At 45.1% G+C, this 9,111-nt stretch overlaps 1 long non-coding RNA gene across 2 annotated transcripts; it reads right to left on the bottom strand.

The window, feature by feature from the left end:
- Positions 1-996: 996 nt before the first annotated feature.
- Positions 997-8,471, bottom strand: LOC145716641 (uncharacterized). 2 transcript variants are annotated; one of them, XR_014139465.1, is made up of 2 exons: positions 8,284-8,471; positions 997-2,168 (listed from the first exon to the last, which is right to left on the bottom strand). It is a non-coding gene; the product is annotated as an uncharacterized LOC145716641 (long non-coding RNA). The 2 variants fall into 2 exon arrangements; XR_014139464.1 differs by lacking the exon at positions 8,284-8,471 and adding an exon at positions 7,233-7,343.
- Between the last annotated feature and the right edge of the window lie 640 nt (positions 8,472-9,111).

Raw genomic sequence — 9,111 nt, 5'->3', positions numbered from 1 at the left:
CCAGTTCTATATTTGCTTTACATATTTTGCAGCTCCATTGTTTAGTGCATACAAATTTAGGATTGCTATGTCTTGATAGCCTGACCCTTTTTATCATTATGAAATGCTCCTCTCTGTCCCTGTAATTTTCTTTGCTCTGGAATCTACCTGGCAATACTACTGCTTCCTTTTGATTACTGTCTGCATTGCATATATTTTTCCATCTTTTTATTTGCAGCCTACCTATACCATTACTTTTGAACTGAGTTTTCTTGTGGGGACTATATATTTTTATCCACTCTGTCCCTCTCTTGTAATAGGCATATTCTGATATTTACATTTAATGTAATTATTGATATACTAGGACTTCAGTGGGGTTTTTGTTTCATTTTCTGTTTCTTTCCTCTGTTCTTCATCAGTCTGTTTTCTTTTTCTGCCTTCCTTGTACCTTTTGTCAGAATTCCATTTTTTCTATCAATAGTGCTTTTGAATTTATCTCTTTGAATAGACATTTAGCAATTGCTCTCTAGGTTTTTTATTACACATACATAACTTTTCACAGCACTCTGGTGTCAACATTTTACCAGTTCAAGTGAAATGTAAAAACATTACAATCCTTTAAGTTCTTTTATCCTGTGTCATTTATAATACAGTTGTCCTAAAGATTCCCCCTGCATGCTTTGAGATCCATATCAGACAATGTTACAATTTTTGCCTCAACCATTAAATTTAATTTAGAAAACTCAACGAGAGAAAAAAAAAATCTCATCGTGTTAACTTACATATTTACTCTTTCTACTGTTCTATATCCCTTCCTAATGTTTCAAGATTCCTTCTTTTATCATTTCCTTTCAAACTGAAGGAACTCCTTTAGCTTTTTTTTTTTTCTTTTTTTTTTTTTTTTTTTGAATGGGCAGATCTTCTGGTGACAAATCCTCTTAGTTTTCCTTCATCAGAGAATGTCCTGATTTCCATTTTATCCCAGAAGAATATTTTCACTGTATAGAGAATTCTGAGTTACATTTATAAACAACAGAGATTTATTTCTCACAGTTCCAGGTTGTTGGCCTCCTCTGACATCACACAAGCACAAGAAGGAAGACCCCACCTTATTACAGCTAAGTGAAGATGAAAGTCCATCACCCTGGCTGCAAGAATGTGATGGTTAATTTTTATGTCAACTTGACTGGGCCACAAAATGCCCAGGTAGCTGGTTAAAGATTATTTCTGAATGCATCTGTAAGGGTGTTTCCAGAAGAGATTAGCCTTTGAATTGATGGGACTGAATAAAACAGATGATCCTCCCCAGTGTGGATGGTAATATCCAATCTGTTGAGGGCCTAAACAGAACAAAAAAAGTGGAGGAAAGTTAAATTGGCTCTCTGCCTAAATGCTTGAACTAAGACATCAATCTTCCGCACTCAGTGCTCCTGGTTCTCAGGCCTTCAGACACAGACTGGAATCCACAGCATTAGTTCTCCAGTACTCAGCCTTCAAACCACACCACCAGCTCTCCTGGGTCTCCAGTTTGTACAGAGCCAATCATGGGATTTCTCAACCCCCATAATCCCATAAGCCAGTATCTTATAATAAATATATCTCCCTTTTCCCACCCCAACCCCTAGTTTCTCTAGAGAACACCAATACAGAGGGTAAGGAATACCTTGTAACTGCTTCCCATGTGGCCTTCACTGTGAGCGAGAAAAGGTATCATCACTGTGGGGGGGCACGACAATCCCATCTCCTCTGGGCCTTCTCTGACATCACCCCAGCAAAGATGGAGGATTGCCTCTTTACAACATGGCTATCATAAAAGTCTAGGCTCCCCACTTAACCTTTGCTAATGCGGATGGGGCCCCATTTTGTTCCATGGTGTTTGAATATAGTAAAGCGGTTACTGCTTATAATTTTTCTGTCTTGCTAAGTTGCCCCATTCCTGGTCCTTGGGTGAAAGAGAACAGGCTTCTGTTGGGGCTCCTCCCCTTCCCAACTCCCATTGGTATTTCCAGGTTGTTGGCTTCTCCAGCACCAAATCCAGGATATATTAAGCAAAAAGAGAACTCACTGTCATGTCATTTTCAGATCCCAAGATTCCTTCCCAAGTCTCCCATCTTCTCTACACACTTCAGAGTTTCCTCATGGTTTGATAAAGCCCAATAGATTGATTTTTTTTCTTGTATAGCTCATGCCTAAGTTATAGTTAAAATATCTTTGTTAAACCCACGGTTACAAAGATTTTGTTCTTTTTCTAGAAGTTTTATAGTTCTAATTTAATTTAACAATTAGGTCTATGATCCATTTTTATGTGAGGCAAGGTTGAGGTTATTTTTTCTGCATCTATCTAATTGTTCCAGAGCCATTCTCCATAGAATTGCTCTGGCGTCCATCTTAGTCCATTCCAGTTGCTATAACAGAATACCATAGACTGGGGAGCTTACAAACAACAAAGAGGCTGGGAAGACCCAGATCAAGGCACAAGCAGATTTAGTATCTGGTAGGGCCCACTTCCTAATTTATAGATGAGTGTGTTTTTTTCCTGTGTCCTCACATGATAGAAGGGACAAAGGAACTCCCTAGGGTTTCTTTTTTATAAGGACACTAATCCCATTCATTAGGGCTCTGCTCTCATTACCTAATTAACTGAAAAGTACCCCACCTCCTAATACCATCACCTTAGAGATTAGGATTTAACATATGACATTTAGGTGGACACATTCAGTTTATGGCAGCACCTTTTTGAAAATCAACATGTGGGTTTATTTCTGTACTGTCTTCTTTTTTCATTTTCATATTTCATTTTTTCTATTCTTTCATTATTTCAAGATAACTTGGCTATCTTTATGCCAACATATCTTCTTCATTGTATAGCTTCATAATATATCTTATAATCATATAGCTTGAGTCCTCCCACTTTGTTTTTCTTCAAAGTTGGTCTGCCCATTCTGAGTCCTCAGTGTATCCACATAAATGTTAGAATCAATTTGCAAACTTCTACCAAAAAAGCCTGCTGGGATTTTTTAAAGATTTTATTTACTTATTTGAGAGAGAGCATGAGCAGGGGGAGGAGGAGGGGAAGAAGCAGACTCCCCACTGAGCAGGGAGCCTGACATGGGGCTCTATCCCAGGACCCTGAGATCATGACTGAGCCACCCAGGAGCCCCAGCTGGGATTTTTATTTTGATTACATTGAAAATACTAATTCAGGAAGAACAGATATCTTAACAACATTGAGTCTTCCAATCCATGAACACAGCCTCTCTTGCCATTACTTTGATCTTTAATTTCTCTGAGCAATGTTTGGTAGTTTTCAGTGTAAAGGTGTTCCGTATCTTTTCTCAAGTTCATTCAGAAGCATTTAATATTTTTCATAGTACCGTATATGGCATTAAAATGTTTTTTCAATTTCTGATTGTTGCTAGCACACAGAAATATAATTAATGTCTGTAGATGACTTTTCATCTGTAACAGCTGAAGTGTTAATAGTTCCAGAAGCTTTTTGTAATCTCCCTCAGATTTTGTGTACAGACAAGCATGTCGTCTGTGAATAAAAACATTTTTACTTCTTTCCACTGTCTGCATTTTATTTCTTTTCCTTGCTTTATAGATATGGCTAGAACATCCAGTACAACATTGGATAGTAGTGAGCTTATAAGATGATCTTGGGGAGTACTGGACTGAGGGCCTTAGTTTTTCACTAGCTGTTGCCAAAAGGCCTCTCTCAGTTCCTTGGCACAGGGGCCGGTCCATAGGACAGCTCACAATATGGTAGCTGGCTTCTATCAGAGCAAGGAAGTGAGAGAGCAAGGAAGCAAGAGAAGGAGACAGCAAGAGAGACTGCCCAAGATGGAAGCCAGTCTTTTTCTTACCCTAATCTCAGAAATGACATCCCATCACCTTTTCTATTCATTAGAAACATCACTAAATCCAGCCCACACTCAAGGAGAGGAGATTACACAAGGGGGCCTGAATACCAGGAGGTAGGAATTACACAAGGGGGCCATCTTAGAGGCTCCCTACAACAAGCTCTCAATGGCCAAATCGGGGACAATTTGAGCCACATAATAAATGATGACACTAATGGATTAAAACCAATAGAATAAAAATCCATGAGCCCATACTGATATAAACAAAACAACTGAAAAAATAAATTAAAAACTGGGGAGTGGAGGGGTGCCTGGTTGGCTGTCAGTGGAGCATACGACTCTGGATCTCAGGGTGGTGAGTTTGAGCCCCATGCTGGGTGTAGAGATTACTTAAAAAAGTAAAACATAAAAATAATAATAAACAAACAAATAAATAATAAAATGGGGAGAAAAGACAGCTCTTCCTTACAGCAGAATTCCATTTAATAAATGTAGAAAGAGGGGCACCTGGGTGGCTCAGTCAGTTGAGCATCTGCCTTTGGCTCAGGTCATGATCCTGGAGTCCTGGGATCAAGCCCCACATCAGGCTCCCTGCTTCTCCCTCTGCCCCTCACTCCACTTGTGCTCTCTTGCGCACACTCTCTCTCTCTCTCAAATAAATAAAATCTAAAAATATATATATAATAAAAATAAATGTAGAAAGAGAACTAGAAATAAAAGCATAGGTAAACACCACAGTAATAATTGCTATAGGCAAGACTGTAACCTGAAACTAGTGGATGAGAGTGTGGTAAATAAACTTCCACATAGTCTCAGCATTTCTCCCCACAAGCTATTTGTTAATTTAAAAAGAAAAAAAAATTAACTTTACAATTAAAATATCAACCTAACAAACCGATCAGACTTAATTAGTAATAAAACTTATCAATGTCATGTACCCTCTGATATGATGCACTGAGGACACGGCATCACTTCTGTAATAGTCTTGCCAAAAACGCATAACCTGAATCTCATCAATCAGAAAATCCAAATTGAGGGGCGCCTGGGTAGCTCAGTTGGTTAAGCGTCTGCCTTCGGCTCAGGTCATGATCCCGGGGTCCTGGGATCGAGCCCCGCATCGGGCTCCCTGCTCAGCGGGAAGCCTGCTTCTCCCTCTCCCACTCCCCCTGCTTGTGTTCCCTCTCTCACTGTGTCTCTCTCTGTCAAATAAATAAATAAAATCTTTTTTTAAAAAGTCCAAATCGAAGGACATTCTACAAAATAACTTTCCCATACTTTTCAAAAATGACAAGGTCATCAAAGGCAAAAAAAGACTAGAATTTCTGCAGAAGGCTAAGAGGATAAACAAATGCAACATGGCATTTTTTTATCCTATCACACAATAATTGGACAATTGATGAAATTTGAATGAAGTCTGTAAATTAGCTAATAGTTTTGTATAGATGTTAATTTTCTGGATTAGCTAACTGTATTAGTTACGTAATATGCTGACATTAGGGTAAGCTGGGTGAGTAAACAAGAACTATGTATTGTTGTTGTTATTATATTTTAAACAGCTTTACAGGCATACAATTCATCACCCACATACATATAATTTACACACATTTTAGCAATCACTCTCTATTCCCCCCCTCCCTCAGCCCTAGGCAACCACTAATCCACTTTCTGTCTCTACAGAGCTGCCTATTCTGGACAATTGATATGTGGCATCATACAGTATGCAGCCTCTTTTTTTTTTTTTTTAAGATTTTTTTTTTTTATTTATTTGACAGAGAGATAGAGAGACAGCACAAGTAGGCAGAGTGGCAGGCAGAGAGAGAGGGAGAAGCAGGCCTCCCGCCGAGCAGGAAGCCCGATGCGGGGCTCGATCCCAGGACCCCGGGATCATGACCTGAGCCGAAGGCAGCCGCTCAGCCGACTGAGCCACCCAGGCGCCCCTGGTATGCAGCCTCTTGTGAATGGTCTCTCATTTACCATATTTCCAAGCTTAATCCATTGTTGTGTCTTGAATTGTGTCCCCCCCAAAAGATGAAGTCCTAACCCCCAGTCCCTCTGAATGTGACTTATTTGAAAATTGGGTGTCTCCAGATGGCAAGGTATGATGAGGTCATCAGGGTGGGCCCCAAAGTCACGGACTCCTTATAAAAAGGAGAAATTTGGACACACAGACACAGAGAGGTACGACAATGTCAAGACACAGGGAGAACACCATCTGCAGGCCAAGAACGCCTGAGGTTACCAGAAGCTAGATGAGAGGCACAGCCCTCGCAGCCCTAAGAAGGAACCAACCCTGCCGATACCTTGATTTTAGACTTCTAGCCTCCAAAACTGTGAGCCAAAAAGTTCTGTTCAGCTGCCCAGTTTGTGGTGCTTTGTCACAGCAACCCCAGCGCCTAATATATCCACGTTGTAGCATATATCAGTACTTCATTCCTTTTTACTGCCTGAAGTATTCCACTGAGTGGATATATCACATTTTGTTTACTCCTTCTGGCTAGTATGAATAATGCTACTATAAACATTTGTGTACAAGTTTCTGTGCGGGCATTAATTGTTTCCTTTAATTCCTCCTGGGTATACACCTAAGAATGGAATTGCTAGGCCATATAATTCTATGTTTAACTTCTTAAGGAACTGACAAACTGTCTTCCAAAGCAGTAGCACCGGCTGACATTCCTGCCAGGATTATATGAGGGTTCCAACTTCTCCACATCCTCTCCAACATTTGTTACTGTCTGTCCTTCTGATTGGAGCCATCCTAGAGGGTGTGAAGCGCCATCTCATTGTGGCTGCAGTTCTGCATTTCTCTCATGGCTAAGGACACTGAGCTTTTCTGCTGTATGTGCTTATTGGCCATTTCTTTATCTTCTTTGAGGAAATGTGTATTCAAATCTTTGCCCAGTTTTTAATTAGTCTGCCTTTTTTATTGAGTTGTAAGCGTTCTTATGTATTCTGAACACCAGACCCTTTTCAAACATATGATTTGCAAATATTTTCTCATTCTGTGGGTTGTCTTTTTGCTTCCTGATGGTGCTAGTTGCAACCCCAAAGTTTTAAATTTTTATGAAGTCCAATTTATCAAATTTTAAATCTTTTACTATATTTGCAACACTTCTGTACATCGAAAATTATACGGAAGACTGGGTACCAAATAAACAAAGATCAAAATAAAGAGATGATGTACAAAATAGACAGTGATCAAAATAAAAAACTATGTACAAATTTATATGTAAAAAGTCTAAACTACTATGCACTAAATTACCAACAGGAAGTAGAAATGGATTGTTTTCATTTGCTATTCAACACAAGTCTTTCTTTTTTCCAATTATACAACTGATGCAAGTCCTCTATGGAAATTTCGGAATTAACTGAGATCATTAGCAAACTCACCATCCAGAGAGCCATCGTTGTCATGGAGGTTTCTACTCTTACACAAATATATGACTATTTATAAACACTTGGGATCATTTGTTTCATAGGAGGAGAGCCATGTAACAACTTACGGACTAGGAACTCTGTATGCAGGGACAGCAAGGAGAGGTGCTCAGGCAGGGCTGCTCACTGGCTTCGGAAGTGGAGTGATGGCTCCGCTTCAGGGGAGGGAGGGAGCTCTCCGGGCAGAAGGCGGCCTGGAGTACGGAAGGGAATGGGGGTGGTAATGGGGGCGGTCACGGGCGCAGTGACGGAAACCCTCGACTGTAAGCCAGGCTGGACCAGGAAGAACCTTGGATGACAATGACGTACTGCTCGCAGGCCGCGGGGCGTCCCTGCAGAGTGCTGGGCAAGGGTGCATCTTGATGAGATTTACATGTTATTAGAGACAGCTCGAACGGAAGACCCTGCGGGCCACGGATATGCCTGGGGGCCCGCGACAATGCCAGCAACACACTTTGTATTCTGAGGACGCACACACGGGTGACCCCGTGTCCTGCGGGACTAGGGTGACGCCTTTGTCCCGGGGTCAGGACACTGCACGTCCCTTCGCTCAAAACTAAGTTTAGGGCGCCTGGCTGGCGCAGTCGCAGAGCGCGCGACTCTTGAGCCTGGGTGGTGAGTTCGAGCCCACCTTGCGTGTGGAGATGACTTAAAACAGGCAAATCCCAGAAACACACACAAACTGCCCGGAGGTGTGGAGGGAAAGTACTCTCCCCGCCCGCGCACCATTCTCGCCTCCACTGCCGGAGGCCCTGACACTCTGCGCTCTCTCTCGTTCCTCAGATGTGGGCTGCAGCCCTCACACCGCGCCCGCCGCGCCGGGGCTCCTGGCGCCGACCCCAGCTCCCGCAGGACTCGGGGCGGGAAGGAGGACGAAGTCTGGGACCGCTGGGGTTCAGGCCGCGGCTCCGAGCCCGGGCGGAACAGCCACGTCCCCCGAGGCCCACGGCCGCCGGCGTGCGCGCATCTTCGCCCACACAGGACACGCGCGGGCGGCGGTACTTACAGAACCACGGCCGCCTCGGGACTGCCCCACCGCCCGGGAGCGAGCCCAGCGGGCGGACACAGGCCACGGCCACTCCGCGCCCTCACAGCCACCGCTCGCCGCGCCGGCCCCACAGTGCCCCGCGGCGCGCACGCGCAGAAGCCGCTCCGCAGGCGGCGTGGAAAGCGGCGACTGACAACGGCGAGGAACCCAGGTGGAACAACTGCCGCGCGGCCTTAAAAGGGCACCGCGAGGCACCGGCGTTACGTGGGGCTTGCGTCGCGCGGGGCGGGGCCTGAGGGCGGGGTCCGATGAGCGGGGGGCGGGGCCAGATGGGGCTGGGCGGGGTCAGGTGGGCGGCGGGGCGGGTCCTGGTGGGCGGGGTCCGATGAGCGGAGGGGCGGGGTCAGACGGGGAGGGGCGGGGTCAGATGGGCGGTGGGGCGGTTCCTGATGGACAGGTTCAGAGCGTGTCCTGGTAGGCGGCGGGAGCGGGTCCTGTGAGCGGAGGGGCGGAGCCCAGGGAAGGGGCGGGTCCTGGTGGGCGGGGTCGGACGGGCAATGGGGCGGGACCTCTCGCCCGCGGCCCTGGCTGCTAGCTTGCGGAGCCTGCCTGCGTTTCTGCCCGGGATCCCGAACCGCGACACGGCGGGAGTCCCTGGGCAAGGAGCGCTTGCCCTGGTCGGGGTGTCTGCAGGGCTGGCGGAGGAGTCGAGATTGGAGCGGGGGCCTAAGAAGTGGGAATTCTGCCGGTGGAGGAAGGGACACGGACGCTCTCGGCCACAGGGAGCCCGCGTGGCTGGGCGTGGGGCGGGGAGAGTTCGGGAGTGGGGTGAGGCTAGCGGGTGGC

The sequence above is a fragment of the Leptonychotes weddellii genome, chromosome 12 (genome assembly GCF_054177405.1).
Source record: "Leptonychotes weddellii isolate Sample4059 chromosome 12, ASM5417740v2, whole genome shotgun sequence".
In the NCBI taxonomy this organism is placed as follows: Eukaryota; Metazoa; Chordata; class Mammalia; order Carnivora; family Phocidae; genus Leptonychotes; species Leptonychotes weddellii.
This window is presented reverse-complemented; position numbering and strand designations above follow the sequence as displayed.